Genomic DNA, 223 nt, shown 5'->3' with positions numbered 1-223 from the left:
GGCCGCGGGGGGGAGACGGGAGGTGAGCCCGGCCCGAGACGATACCAGCCCCGCCCGGCACCGCAGGGCTGCCGGTACCGGCCAGGCTGAGCCCGGCCCCACCTTCCGCTCAGCCCCGGCCTCCATGGCGCCGTCTCCACGCAACAACCGCACCGCCCCGGATGTAAATCCCGCGCGCCGGAAGTGACGGCTACGGGGACGGGCGCCGTCGCCCAGCAACGCG

Source organism: Fulmarus glacialis, unplaced genomic scaffold (assembly GCF_000690835.1).
Source record: "Fulmarus glacialis isolate BGI_N327 unplaced genomic scaffold, ASM69083v1 scaffold21717, whole genome shotgun sequence".
NCBI classification, from domain to species: domain Eukaryota; kingdom Metazoa; phylum Chordata; class Aves; order Procellariiformes; family Procellariidae; genus Fulmarus; species Fulmarus glacialis.
Note: the sequence above shows the minus strand (reverse complement) of the source record.